This window comes from Simochromis diagramma, unplaced genomic scaffold (assembly GCF_900408965.1).
Source record: "Simochromis diagramma unplaced genomic scaffold, fSimDia1.1 OVJJ01000596.1, whole genome shotgun sequence".
Classification (NCBI taxonomy): Eukaryota; Metazoa; Chordata; class Actinopteri; order Cichliformes; family Cichlidae; genus Simochromis; species Simochromis diagramma.
Genome location: NW_024387245.1, coordinates 3,475,650 through 3,489,821, shown reverse-complemented (window position 1 = coordinate 3,489,821; position 14,172 = coordinate 3,475,650). Strand labels below are relative to the sequence as shown.

General features: G+C 36.8%; 1 long non-coding RNA gene across 3 annotated transcripts in view; it reads left to right on the top strand.

Annotated features, from left to right (window-relative positions):
* LOC120714227 overlaps positions 1-14,172 on the top strand; it is a 75,622-nt gene that overhangs the window by 46,223 nt on the left and 15,227 nt on the right. For all 3 annotated transcript variants that reach the window (XR_005691374.1, XR_005691376.1, XR_005691375.1), the window contains exon 3: positions 8,222-8,266. This is a non-coding gene — a long non-coding RNA (uncharacterized LOC120714227). The remainder of the gene's footprint in view (positions 1-8,221; positions 8,267-14,172) is intronic.

Below are 14,172 nucleotides of genomic sequence, written 5' to 3'. Positions count from 1 at the left end.
TTGTAGATGATGTAGCATTTTGCATTTTTATACATAAATTTGCTTAAAGTCCTAATGTGGTGTACAGAGAGGCAGGTAGACTACCATAAAGGAGACACATGCAAGTTATATATGTTTAAAAAAGCCCCCACACACTCAAACAAAACAACAATACATAAACCCACATAAAGTGTCACTGGTTTGATTCTTGCAAAGGCTTTAAACTACATTGCCTGGGCTCCGTACTACCTTTGATCTAAACACTTTATTATTTATTACTATAATTATCAGGATGCTGGCTTGTTGTTTTTAGTTGTTTTTTTTAAGCATGGTTGCATTTCTATCCCTGTGTGGAAGAGTAGTTAAATATGAAGCAAAGGTGGGAAAATTTATGGGTCTCAAAATTAATATAATTTATCTTGTACAATGTACTCATCAAAATTCTTGGCAAGCCATCAAATAGATTGAGAGAAAATCTGTACTTGATCTTTTTACATTAAATGTAGATTGCTTCCACTTTCTGGCTTGTCAGATTTGTTGCTGACCATGTTTTGTAACTTCTATAATAGAAAACATCTGGTTGTTTGGTTTTTGTCCTTAAAAATACAAATGTAGCTTAGTTAAAAGTAGACAGAGGGTTCTGGAGATGGGAGAGACCTGAGTGTAGTTAATCAGTTCCTGATTGTTTGTGAGCGCTGAGTCAGAGAATTTCTTGAGATGAAATTCTGCACTTTGAGCAAAGAGTTCTTGGCAATGATGTTGTGGGAGATTTAATAGAGTTGGGTATATTAGGCTCTCGCACCTTATGAAATTTGTTATAACTCTAAATAAACTAAGGAGAATTAAACAGACCGGCCTCATTGTTTCAGAACATTTAAACTTTGCATTTAGGAAGAGAGTGGGAGTCAGTGGTGCACAAGACTTTAGGCTTCATTGCACTTGGAAACAGCAGGTAGTTTTGTTTTCTCTTGGATTTTTTTTAATTCTTTGCATTTTAATGAAATACATGGTGAATTTTAGGTTTCACTAAGGATTGTATCACTTGTCATATGTCAAAACTAAGTTTGTAAGTAAGAAAGAACAAAGTTTTGTTATAAAACACATTTTAAGCGTTTGTTTGATTGACCAACCATCCTAAACCGCTGATTAGTCAATTTTCATATTCTTAAGACAAAGCAAAGAAGCACATTTACACAGCATCTAATGTTAGATGCTCAGATAATTCTTTTTTTTCCCGTCACTGTCATATGATTGATTAAATATGACAGGAAGTTAGATTTCTCAAATTCTTGCTAGGATGGAGTATGCCTCAGCTGATAGTGGCAGACGTGACCCATGTTTGACGTCAGCCTTACGTGCCAGTCAGACAGGTGGGTTTGGTTACTCCAGACGGCTACTGGTTTATCTACTCCGGCAGTCTGCAGACAGGCAGTTGTTGGTTTATCTACTCAAAAGACCAAAGCTTAAAGTGCAGATTGTTTTGCATCACTAAAACTACCAGAAAGATGTTTAATTGCTCTACTGAAAGACACGAGACATTGTTTTGTTTCCTGCAGTGGTCAGAGTTCATTACTGAACAATAATTTGTGAGTCTTTCTGATTACATATGAGTCCTTACATGCTAACTAAACACTTCAGTTAGACTGAGTTTAAACGCATGAATCTACACAAAGCTGATTTAAAACCAATGAATAGATATGAAGTCTTAAAAACATCCAGTCAACTATGCATGTGATCCATTTAATGGACGTGTGTCTTTTCTCTAAAGGTGTCCGTTTCAGCTTTCTCTCATGAACTGGCAACAGCGTAGAACAAAACAGGATATTACTTATTGTGCCGATCACATGGTCAGCAGACATTTGAATGGAGTTTTGCTATGCTTGTTATGTCCCATTGTTGCTTGTTGCTGGGGAGCACTTCCCAGTAGAATGACCAGTGACGTGTTAAACTGCTCGTTCAGAGTTCAGCAAGCAGGTGCTTAAACGTACAGGTTGTCAGGCATTTCTTGTGTGGCCCGTTCAAAGGTTGCTGCATCACACTGAAAGTTCAGCATCTTTGAAAACCCCAGTATGCTATGTAAAATTCTTTATTCATATTTGCACACATGATAGTGGTTTAATAAACTTGCGTCGACTTTCCCTGATTCACTTCCCCTCAATGTGGGATACTTAAGTGACCTTCCATAACTCAAACAGATATCTGTGTTAGTCATCAGCATGATAGTAAGAGACTGAATGTCAAGGGAGACACAGTCCATTGTAATCACTCATCATTTTGTCGGCACAGTCAAAATTAATTAAAAAAAAAACACCCGAAAAGAAGTCTTCAGCTTCGTGGGTTTCTTTCTTGTGAATTATTTTAAGTAGTCAATCATCATGCTCAGTGGAGCAGAGGACCCTGAACACAGCATATGGGCTCTTAAAGTGCAAGGGAAGGGCGTTTAATTCTGAATCTTCTGCTGCCAGCAGACCACCTGGTTGCTAGTTACTCGATTATAGAGTGTAGTGGGGAATTATTAGTCAGCACAGCTGCAGCACAAAGCAAATAAATGCAATGTGTTTCCCTTGATTCGTACATTTATTCTTACATTTTGCACTCACTATACTGTGTCTGAAATTAATCTGGCTTATTTTATAAATCCATTTAACTGCTTTATGTGGTGTTGTTCATGCTAGCTCTAGCGTGGCTCATGGGAACCGTTCAAAAGAACAGAGACATTATTAATGTTATTAACAACTGTGCTAAAGTAAAACATGAATAATTATCTAAATATGTCCCGCTGCTGCTATGTTTTCCCTGCAGGAGAGGTTACAGATGTTGGCAAATGCTTTAATATAAAATATGCAATTGTGCCTGCAATTATATTATTGTTTTATAAACCATTTTACACTTGAATACTATTGGAGAATGCTAATGGAGACTTACAGGAGGCCTGAGGTGTTGCTAAAATCGGGGGGGGGGTTCACGAGTTTTGTTGTCACGTCTGTGTGGAACAGTTCAGCGAATAATTTTAGGTACGTCACATTTTGACAGTCATTCATACATTTATTCAGTCATTGGTAGTTGCCCGGGTCAACCTCAGACCATCTGTGTTTAAACATACAGAGCACACGCGCTCATAGTGGTAGTTTTTGAGCCGGGGGAGAGTTTTACTCATTCACTTTCTCCACATAGTTTTTCCGAGCTTGACTTTCTCTACGTCGTATTTTACGCCAGCTGCAGGCAGGCAGGTTGTGTTATTAGTCACAGTGAGTAAAATTCAAACCGCTTGATTTAATCCCTTAATACCAGACTTCACTGCGAGCGAATTTAAAGAATGAATTGGTATCGTTCAAAACGAACAGGGTAACAAACGCAGTTTATTAATATAGAAATAATGTAGCCTATATGTTCATGCAGCAGGATGTTTGTTCTTGAAACAGTTAGTGTGGAGGTGTGTGAGGCCTAGTCATAGGGTTTTTCTCCTCACCACTTCACAGTACTTTCAGCAGATGGCGGTGTGTCGTTTTGACATCTCATTTCAAAATGGAGATGGCTGTTTTGAGGCCATAGCTCTCCCAGGCTCTGTTCTGTGTGCAACCTCCCACATCCCTGCTCTGTCAACTGAGAGATAGGTATACACGCACCACAATGTAACCCACGTGTCTTTCTGTGTTACTTTTTTCTTGTTTTTTTTCCCTCTTTCATACCGTTTTATTTTCTTTCACTTTTCTCATGTTTCTGGTTTAAAGAAACATGATGTGTGCAAACACTCTTTGCACACCAAAGGGTGAAAAGTAGATTTTTCTCTTTTCCTCCGCCTGCAGTGAAACTGAATCAAAAAGAGAACTACTTTGATCGGTGAGGCATTAAAGGTGACATGATTCAGACTGAACCCACGTTTTAGAAACTAATGCTTCATAGTGAAATGTAAAGTATGACTAGTAAATGTGTTGCAGAATTTATGACAAACCTTTTTTTTTCTTTAATAGATAGATCAAAAGCTTCCCACATTTCTTTTGAATATAATTTTACCTGTTTCAAATTGTTAAGTCACCAGTCTTTTTTACTTTCGTTTTTGTTTCTCATTTTTTTCTGTGTATCATGGCAGGCTAAAATATCAGTGACACTCGAATGTAGGGAAGTAAAGTTCCTAGAGGCAAAAATGCATTTTTGCTCAATTTAATTTGTTTATTTAAAGGCAGAAATTATTAGATTGCTCTTATTTATGGAAGCTCTTTATTTTGGTCACAACTCCCTTTCTGCTTCTTTTTTGTATTTTTTTTCTCGTATACTTTTCCCCTCTTTCAAAACATCTGCGACAGAGAGAGAGAGGAAAAGCAGATTTCAGCGACTGTTGTCTCATCCTCGCAGCTTCCTTTTGAGTTTTTGAAACACACACCGCGCCTGATCGCTTCAAAGCTTAGCCTCAACGTCTTCTCTTTTGCTCTCTGACTAATTTTGATAGTAAATGATGCAGCGTAAAGCTGGTCTGTCTCTCCTTTATATTTTTAGGCGACGTAGTCATGCTGGATTATGTCATGTTTATCAGGTGTCTTTTGTGAAATAGGTCGGGGGGATGATCGTCTCCAGCAATAGCTATTTACATCGCACGAAGGCAAACTTGGTCTCTGCTGTCTGGGGAAAAATTGTCCACCTCAAATCTGATTTGACTGTGTGTTCACGGTTTTAGTCTGACGCTAGAAAATTGTAGTCGAAGGCTGGCTGCTCTTTTTGTCATAGGCCCCTGAATGCTACTCCGTGTCCCTGAGTGTGAAAGGCAAGTTAAATTGTCAATGTTGTTGTACAAGAGTATGCTAAGTAATTATATAAATCTGGACGTGAGCACAGCGTGTGGTTTATTTGCTTCATGTTTGTGTTTTTTAATAAATAAAACGACCAGTAATAGTGAAACTCTGAATCAGAATGAGATTACTTTGATCGATGATTCTTTAAAGGTGACATATAAACTCTTGAACTGTGGGTGGAGTGGTGTTAAATGTTGGCAAACGGTTTCTTTTTTTTGTTAGGTCCAAACTACATTTATGAAAGTGTGTCTCCACTGAGGGATGTTTCATCTGTCACTAGGAAACAAAGGGTTCATGTGCTGAAACAGTCAGTATTTTATCGAGTGTTTATGTAACTATTAAATTCCAGTTTTGACATTTAAATTATTGGTTATGAACAAATTGAACAATATAAATTATACAATATGAGCACTGCCACGCTCTTATCTCTAAAATGATAGGTCATATTGAAAGTGAAGCAGATATTGAGACACTAACATGACCTTTTATTTATGTCGAATATGTTTTTCGAGTATATCTATGTCAGTTTCAAAATGGTCAAAACTAACATGTGAGCCGTAACCTGTGACTGATTGTGAGTTAATTGGTGTCACACTTGTTTTCTTCTTATAAATAAATCCATAAGTCATTCTGAAACTATGATGCTTTGGAGTGATAATATTACCAGAGCATCAGGGGAAATTTGCCTTGTGAATGTTCGGTTCGCTGCCTGCCCACTCAGTTTCGACTGGAAACAAAAAAAAAAATCTTTTAACCTTTTCAGCAACAACAAATGCATGCTTAAAAAAAGAAGAGAAAAAGAAAAAAAAGAGTGAAAATGAGGGAGGCTGAATATTGTCAGTTGTGTTTAGCTTCTTTTTTTTTTTTTTTTGGACTGTTGACAATCAGATCAGTAAAAATCCTGCTGGTGATGATCCAGCAGAATTATGACTCGTGCCAGAGTCAGTTTGACTCACTATTTTTCACCTTTCTCTTTGTGTTTTTCCCCATTTTTAAATATATTTTTTATTACACGTCTCATGTCACCCATGTCTGATTATTTCTTTCTGGTTTATGACTGAGACAAGTAGTTTCAAAATGAGACCGTTTTATGGCACGTTCTGCACATACAATTTTGATCATATTTAATTTTACTGGCGACCCAGTTGTTAACTGCAGTTTCATTGGAACAACAATTCAGAATTTTTTGTCCCTCTAGAGTAGTTTAAGTTTGAATTGACTGCTCGTGCTGGTTATATTCGCCTGTGCTGATTACTCAAATGCAGAAAAAAACATTTTAATCATTTTATGAAAATTTGTTTTATATTTATCATAAATATCCACCTTTTCCTTATAACCCTTTTGTGCTTAAATTGATCTTTCAGTATTGTGATGTAGTTTTTAAGATGGAAAAAAAAATATTTGACAACTGTCAGGTTGTTGATTACTTCTGAGTTAGTTGTTCCTTTTGCTGACTTTAATCTCTTATCTTAATTATAACCTTAATCATTTGCTGCAGAGTTTGCTGCAGGGAGTTTTCTTATAGTGCTCCCACACAGTGGTTAGTTAAAGATATTAAATGTCAGAGTCTGTATGAAAAGTTTCTCTGGTCTAAAATGAGACAATAAGTAAATATAAACATGTTTATGGTTTCAGACAAGCAGTGTTGCATGCTCAGTGTCCGTGGGTGGCATCACTTTGTTGCCATCAGTAACTGTTTGACTAATCAGTCGCTAATTTGTTCCGTGTATGTGTTGTGTGTGTGAGTGTGTGTGTCTGTTTGCACAGCTACCATATGTATTGATCTCTGTGCACACATGATCGGTAGACATACACCGATTAGTGCATATCTGAGGTCGTATACATTAGCAGTGAATATTTACGTGTATGTGCACAGTACACTCCTCCTTTGTTAATATATCTGCAGATCTGTGTTTATACTGATTGTGTGTTTGTGGCTGCTTTTCTTTTTTGTTTGTTTTTTTTTGTTTTTTTGTGGAGGGTGGGGGATGGGACTGGGGTCTCTGAATTAGTGTTCACCAGCTCTCTGGTATTTATTATGACTTTTTAAATACAGTGTGTGTGTGTTTTGTTTTGTATACACAGTAATTTCTCTAATTCTTTTGTCTTTTTATGTCTCTTAGTATCTGTCCTTGCCAAGATTAATATACATTTGCATCTGTGTGTGAAGTAATTGTTGTAATTGAATGCACTTAAAATCTGTACTAATTATTTCTAACTACATATTGTATAAAACTACATATTTGCACCGTGACTGGGCAAATATGTAGTTTTATTTCTGACAGCATGTGTAGTTGTTTTTGTTTATGTCAACATAGTGTGTGCATAGCTGTGTGTATATATTTTTTTCTATTTTCTGCATGTTTGTCTGTTTTCATTGCTCAGTGCACATATAATACTGAAGGGTGTGTGAGTGCATCCACACATTTTTGTTTTGTGCCATTGTAAAGCTACGTGCAGTATTTGTGCATATTTGTTGTACAACATACTTAGAAGCACATACATCTATATGTGTTTCTAAGTATGCATGCGCCTTCATATAAAGGCAGTTATCTATGTTAATATGCCACTGTGTGTTGCTCTAAGCATGTGCTTCAGATTTTTTCAGTGTTTATATTTTTAGCCTGCACATATGGTGTGCGCATATTATCATGTCTGTCTATATGTGCACTACATGTGCGTACATTACAACTTATGTAAAATTAGTACTCCTGCTATACCTAAGACATTGATGTGCTGTTGCAAGTGTGTGTGTGTGTGTGTGTGTGTGTGTACTTTTTACAAACTGTTAACATAAAAATGAAAATCATAACAGCAACAACAGCAGACAATAGTAGGCGTCCTGTGTATATGCATTTGTGAATGTGTATGTTGGCTGATTGTAGAGCAGCTGTGTTTGTGTTAATTTAACAGGTTTTGTAGCTTTCTCAATATGTTTGCATGTACAGTATAGTAAGTAACTATACTAATAATAATTATACTGTGGTCTATGTGGACATACGACAGTTTTTTTTTGTTATGTTAGGTGCCCATGTTTTTGTCCGTGTGTGTTTATATGTGGAACTTGCTATCATCCACAAGTTTCTAGAGTACATGATTTTAGGAAAATATAATGATAACATGTGTTACTTCTGGCTTTTTGCAGATAAGGATTAATAATATTTTAATAGAAAGGCCTGCAGAAAGTAATGAAGACAACAAACACACTAAAATCAGTGGATTTGAACACAGTTCTTAACATTACAAACTGTGTCAGTACACCTGGCAACAAAATAATATTTTTATTAGACTTTCAATGCTGTTAAAGGATTATCAGTCTGTAACACGTGTCAAATGATGTTCAGCCCTCCAGTAGAGTTCCAAATAGTCGGTAAATCCATTGAAGCTCTTGTAGCAGGATCTGGTGGTTCAACATTACTTCCTGACTAATTTTAATTTGTCTCTTTGTCATGCAGGACTGTCCATGAGGTCTGGGGTCAGCTTACTTACACATCTTTTAGGTCAGTTGATCCTTTACTCTGTGTGAGTATTAATGCATGTGTGAGTATTAGCAGTTTCAATGTGTACAGTGGCCTGTGTGTGTGGGCTGCAGAGTGCACGTATATATTTGCATGCACGTGGACGTGTGAAAGGGTTTGTTCCCTCTTCTCGCTGCTCATCATTTGGCCCAGCTGACATTTAAACATTCAAATCAGAGACTGTTTATCGTTGTTTGAGGGCCATGAGAAGATTTCATGTTTTGTTTTAGATAATCACTAGAGTCGCTTTATGTAAAGACTCGGTCTCTTACTGTAAGATCTACTTAAGAGATGCTGACGTCAAACAAAGGCTTCACATCTGCCAGAACTTTTCAGGAACTAAGAGAGGCTTGTTTTTAGCTTCACCACCATGTTGTTGAGTCTTTTTTTTTTTTTTAAACTATCAAACTCATGTTTTTTATAGCTCTTTAAAGTTACTTCATGTTGTGTATGTGTGGTTTTTATTATGATTTTTTATTTCTTTTTGTTCTATTTGGGTCCTGCAGAGGCAAGGTCCTCTTAACTGCACATGCAAGACTATCTCGCAAATACCTTTGAATTAGAAACGTATTTCAGATTTCTGCTTTTACTTTTCATATACATTTTGTTGCAAGAGGAGGGATTTGATGAGGCTGATGAGGAGGAAATTGTATCTGTGTCAACAAAACACAAGACTTACACAATATTTTGAAAATGGCATTTTCAACACTTTTTTGATATTGTATTTCCTATAATATGCAAGGATGCTGGCTGTCAGCATTTTATATGAAGACCTTGTTAGAGCTGCGTTATTTAGATGCTCTTTGTGAGGGCTTTGAAAGTTTTGTGTGTGATAAAATAAACATTTTTATTTTTATATCAACGTTTTATGACCAAAATATGCCGCAGATCGCTGAGTCTTAAGGCATCAACACTTCACATCCTGAGGTAAACACTATGACAAAGGCCTGTGTTGATATATTAAACAATGATATCTATTCAGCTATTGCCAATTTCAGCTGGCTGAAATTGACTTTGCCAGTTATTATGAATAAGTCAAATGTTCTTTCACTTTGATGAAGTAGTCTGCACAACTGCCACTTGTTTTTAAAAAATGACTATATGAAGGATATAAAAAATTCACATACAATATTATCTGTTTCCAAGCCCTTATTGTGTAATCTGTATAGGTGTGTCTTTGGGCAAGTTCAGCCTCTTGAAACTGAAATTCAAATGACACTCTCAGATAGTTATCTTTTCATGTTTGGATTTCACCTCCTGTTCACAATATAACAAACATCTACATGACACTCTTGCAGTTTCAAGTTATCAGTGGTATACTTCAGGCTGGCTGTACTGATACTGATTATAGCAGCATGATCTAGTTTTGTTTGTCAGAGTACCATAGTACCATTTTCACTACGGCTGTGTTTACGTTGGGTTCATTGGGTTGTAGCACTATGATATCTGTATCATTTGAATAGTGGGTGTCAACGTTTTTTAGTATTTCAAAGCCCTTACACCATCCTAACTGACACACGGCACCTGTATGACCCACTTGTCTGTAAGTGCAGACCATTAAACCTAAAAGAAATCTTGGGACCCAGCAATGATGTATAGGAACTGCAGAGTTTGTTTTTTTAATCAAATTGCATCCTATTCAGCTTTTTTTTTAGGACTTTTAACTATTCTCTAGAGCGTGCAACCATGTTCCCTTTTTTTTTAAAAAAAAAAAATGCTTAATGCTTTTACAATGAACACTATAAATGTAGGAACAATTACCTGCACCTTCATTCTGGTAAAGTAAATAGCTGTCATAGTAAAATCAATACTTATTTCACTTCTATTTTCCTTAACCTCCTAAGACTCGAACTCTTCCATGGCATGCACTTTTAATTTCTCTTTGATATTTGGGCATATTGGGACCCGATGAATGTAAAAACAAAGAATTACCAGTTTTTTGTTTCTGAGAAAAATGAGATCCACATATGAAGTTATTTGTTTAAAATTTTGATAGAGCAGTGGCAGTATAATGTCCTCGTGAGTGGATATCAGACCATTGTAGAGCAAAAGTTAGTATTTTGGTCTTGACAATCCAAAATGGGATGTCCACATACGTGGACGCCAGGTCCTAGGAGGTTAAATAAGTGTTTTATGTGTGTATCACTAACAGCTAAATGCAAACCACCAGTAACTACCTCAGTGTTCATTACCCATCACCATAGTATCATTTTTATTAAGGAATTCATTATATTAGTTACTAGCTGACGTACTGATCATTTCTCTACAGTAATATGAATCAAAGGGCATTTGCTGACGTACCATATATTGAGCTATAAAAATAGATCAGCATTCACTATCACTTCTACTCTCGGCTTCAGTCCTCTGTAACTCTAAACCAGCTCTCTGAGTCCACAGTTCCGTGAAGATAATGTTGGCAGCAAATCTGCAGGTAGGGAGCTAAGGTGCAAACAAAAACATTAGCAGCAGAAAGTTTGGAACCACTGTGCTCTTTGAAGTTTTGTTGTGGAAAGTTAAAGATTCCCTTGAATATTAGTCCCAACTTTGGCTTATTCTCAGTGGCTCATCATTGCGTGCTGTTATCGCCATGAAAGGCTTTAGTTCTAGGAACCACTTTGCTATTGTCAACATAGTCGGTGACCTGCATAGGAACCTCAGATAAATGTAAATATGCCACAGTACAGCATATACTGAGAACTGAAACGTATTGATTCTGGATTTTCCCTGTGGTCCGCTGCCTGAGTCACTCACTGATATTAAACCTCTCACTTCCTTTTTGAAGCCGCTTTGTTTACCAGCCAACATGCTATTTTTACAGGAGGCCTCTGTTTGCTCACAGAATCGGTTTACCATTGAAAACAATGTGTTCTCTTAAGTGCGTATTTTGTTTAGAACAGCACAAATATCATTGTAACCTCTCATCTTATACTAGAAGTGCATCAGTGGAAAGACGTACTTGAAGCAGTAATTAAGGCTGGAAACTCTACTTCATCCCGGGCCACTCTGTTAGCACAAAAACAACCAAACAAACAAAATTGAGGCAGGTAATGCTCACAAAAAAATTCAGTTTGGCTATATTGCTTCAGAATCTATAGAAAATGAGAAAAACAAAACAATAATAATCAGTCAGTAATTAATTAACATTTAATTCAACACGTGAGTGAACAAGAAAAGTTAGTTGCCATAACTATTTGAAAGTAGGTCAATAGAAGCATTACTGAAGTAATTATGATTTTATGTGTGTTTATAAAGTTATCAGTAACTCATTTGGAGTTAAAATGATTATTCACAATACAATCATTTGTTAGCAACACCCTTAGTAGTGAGGTGCAATGTATTTGTCCACTATGTACATATGCCAGGAATGTTATTCCAATTAGTAAATAGAAAATATATGGGACTGACTGGAAGGTATTTATGGGTGTATTTGTCCTGTGGATACTGTGGCAAGAGCACAGAGTTTATCTCGGTGTGTTCTGAGACTCATTCCTGCTTGTTTTATTACCGCTGTTCACAGCGGGACAAAATGACCCTCGAGCTACGGGGAAATGTCCCAGTGGGCAGTCAGCCACTGCTTGTTACCATCTACAACTAACAGTTTTCTGAGTAAATAGTTCTAAATGCAAGTGAAACCAGACATTACATATTTTTTCAGATGTTGATGGCTATACCCAAGTACCATCATGCACTGTGTGTCATTTTAAAAGTCAAACTTCCAGAAAAAAAGGATGTGCTGCATTTTTGGTCAAGACAGAGGTCACTGGTAACATGAATCATTCAGCAGTTCTCTCTTCATGGAAAGGAAGCATTAGTATTAGATACACTTTAAAAACACAGTCTTAAAAACATTTTTTAATAATTAGATTTCAGTTCAGTTAGATTTATTTAGTGCGAAATTCACAACTATAGTCGCCTCAAGCCTAAAGATTGAGGAGAATCTCCAGGAATCAGGTGATTCCCCTATGCGCAAGCACTTGCCCACAATGGGAAAAAAGAGCTCTTTTAACGGGAAGAGGCCTCTTGCAGAACCAAGCTCAGGGAGTGGCGGCCATCTGCTGTAACTTGTTGGGGGGTGAAGGGGAAAGAAGAGAGAAAAAGGAGGGCATAGAGAGATCACAAAAAACACTCTGGGGAAAAACACAAACAAGGATTAACAAACGGTGTGATAAATGTTAAATGATAGAGTCGATAAATGTTAGTGCTACCTTGACAAACTAAAAAAAGGAATGATGAGATAATGCTAACTACTGCACTTTTGAACATTTTAATGAAGCTAATTAAATTTAAGGAGAAACTCTGAGGCCTTTTTCAAATTTATTCATTTTGCCTACATGTTTATTTCACCTCTGACTCAACTATGGACCAAGAAATTATTACAAACCACTGGTAGCTTTCTGTAGTGAAATATTAGAAGGGTCTTCTGCATTTGATTAGATATTTTCACAATACTCGACCTGTACTGGTTCAAAAATGAGCTCTCATCTTCTTCTTTCAGCTACTCTTTTTAGGGGTCTTTGATTTGGCAAAGATTTGATCCTGGATGCCCTTCCTGACAAAACTCTCCCCATTTGTCCAGGCTTGGGATCGATACTAGGGATACACTGACTTGAGGTCCCCCTGTGGCTGGCTTATTTTAACAGCAAAAATATTATATTTAAATTTGACCTGGGAGCTAAAAGTGAAATATTGTTGATACGTTTACTGTAAGTCTTGTGATTACAAAGCAAAGCAATGAAAAGGATCATGTCTGATGCCTCTCATTCACTTCTGTGAAATCAGGATGAATTCCCACCTTTCTGCTTTTTGGCTTAAAATAGCTGTTATTATGTACATTCGATTTGCTCAGCATTTCACTGATATCTGCTTTGGATCCACCATTCTACACTATAGTGGAAGGTGTTTGTGCCGTTGACAAAAAAACACCTCCGGCCAACTCTGGTCGAGTTCACAAATTTCTTGGAGACCGGGTTAGATCTCCGTGATGGTATTATCCACCAAAACAGGTTTGACAAGATGAGCATTACTGTTATGCTTGCAAAAAATTTGTTTGTGAAAGGTCAGTGAAAGACTTTGATCGTACAGATCTGCAGATTGTGCTTAGTGACTCATTTAGCTGCATAGTGAATGCCACCAATTATGGTTCATTATCCTGGATAACATTTTTACTGATGGTTGACTAAGTGTCTTTTTGATGTGGGGGAGTTAAAACTTAAAATTCAGAAGTTTATAATCAGCTAATGTGTCGATTATTTATCCTATCCTTTATTTTTCATTCTATAAAGCATCAGATAATATTTGGAAAGACTTTCATGAGCTGGTATCTTGTAGTTATAACTATTTTCACCTCTGTTTATTATTGTAATTGCAGCTTCAGATCAATGGGAGTTGGTTTATTGTTTTAAAGAGATACTGGTGGAGGTATAGCATACAAATGTGGAGCAGCTGAACTCGCCAAGCTCAGAGCCTTTTGGAAATTTGAAGTTTTTATATTTGTTGAGTGTTCCAATCTGGTGTGCTAACTTTAGCTACTGCTTTGCCTGCATATAAAAATGATCTGCTCATGTTAGAGTAGGAGGGCATGAGAACTCTTCACATTTGGTGTGAGGGCTGGACAGGAGTCCTCTTGGGTGCAGTTGACATCGTTAAACCACAATGTGTTGTTTTTCTGTTACTTTCGGTGTTAAATGTGGACTATTTAAGCTGTGGGTGTGGACGATTTGAAGGGCTGAAAGGGGTCTCAGTATGTAAGCTAATAAGTAATGGAATATTTTTTCTGCATCATGAGTTACATTTTTTACAATGTGTGCTGGTGATGAGTAAAGCACACATTGTAAAAAGTTTATTCCTCTATTGACTTCATTTTTTTAAATTTAGCACCAAATCACAAC